The sequence below is a fragment of the Octopus bimaculoides genome, chromosome 16 (genome assembly GCF_001194135.2).
Source record: "Octopus bimaculoides isolate UCB-OBI-ISO-001 chromosome 16, ASM119413v2, whole genome shotgun sequence".
NCBI classification, from domain to species: domain Eukaryota; kingdom Metazoa; phylum Mollusca; class Cephalopoda; order Octopoda; family Octopodidae; genus Octopus; species Octopus bimaculoides.
In genome coordinates, this window is record NC_068996.1 from 29,023,038 (window position 1) to 29,024,065 (window position 1,028).

Sequence of the window (1,028 nt, forward strand, 5' to 3'; positions counted from 1 at the left end):
GAGAGAGAGAGAGAGAGAGAGAGAGAGAGAGAGAGAGAGAGAGAGAGAGAGAGAGAGGTGGGGAGGATGAAATTTAGCCCAGGTCACTTCTGATTGAGCAGATCAATGATCAAACATCTTCCAACTTTGACCATCACACCTTTTACTCAGATATCTAATGTATTATACAATATACATACATTATATATAATATATAATACATTATCTAATGTATTATAAAATAAACAGTTTTAGTTGCTTAGTCTCATGCCAGCTGTAATCTAGCAGACCCATGATCAAAATGGTTTTAGCCTGACTATTCCATCTTATATAGCTTAGTTAGTATATAATATAGAGTATGAGTTATATCTACTGCATAATGTATGGTATATGTTAGCCATTCAGAAATGCACAAAAACTGGTAACTTCACTTGAACATTTATTGCTTGTAAAAGGTGTCAAAATTTTTATCACTCCAACAATAACCTGATCACTGACAATGTTGTTGCATTGCAGTGCAACATTGTCAATGACCCAGTGCAGTTTCAAGCAACGATAATTTTGACACCATATCACAAACAATAAATGTTCAAGTGAAGTCAACAGTCTTTAAGTATTTCTGAATGACTAACATGCATCTTCCATGCTGCAATTGCTTTAGTTTCAACACACAGTCTCAGATCAAAACACTTACCATGTATATACATCTTTGTAAATGTATGGTATAATCATCATCATCATCATCATTTAACGTCCGCTTTCCATGCTAGCATGGGTTGGACGATTTGACTGAGAACTGGTGCAACTGGATGGCTACACCAGGCTCCAATCTAATTTGGCAGAGTTTCTACAGCTGGATGCCCTTCCTAACGCCAACCACTCAGAGAGTGTAGTGGGTGCTTTTACGTGTCACCCGCACGAAAACGGCCACGCTCGAAATGGTGTCTTTTATGTGCCACCCGCACAAGAGCCAGTCCAGGGGCACTGGCAACGATCTCACTTGGCTTGCCGGGTCTTCTCACGCACAGCACATTTCCAAAGGTCTCGGT

The 1,028-nt window shown here is 39.6% G+C and overlaps 1 protein-coding gene across 1 annotated transcript in view; it reads right to left on the minus strand.

The window, feature by feature from the left end:
- The window catches only part of LOC106880831 (FHF complex subunit HOOK interacting protein 1B), a 103,093-nt gene that overhangs the window by 17,022 nt on the left and 85,043 nt on the right, over positions 1 to 1,028 (minus strand). The gene's annotated exons all lie outside the window — the stretch shown is intronic.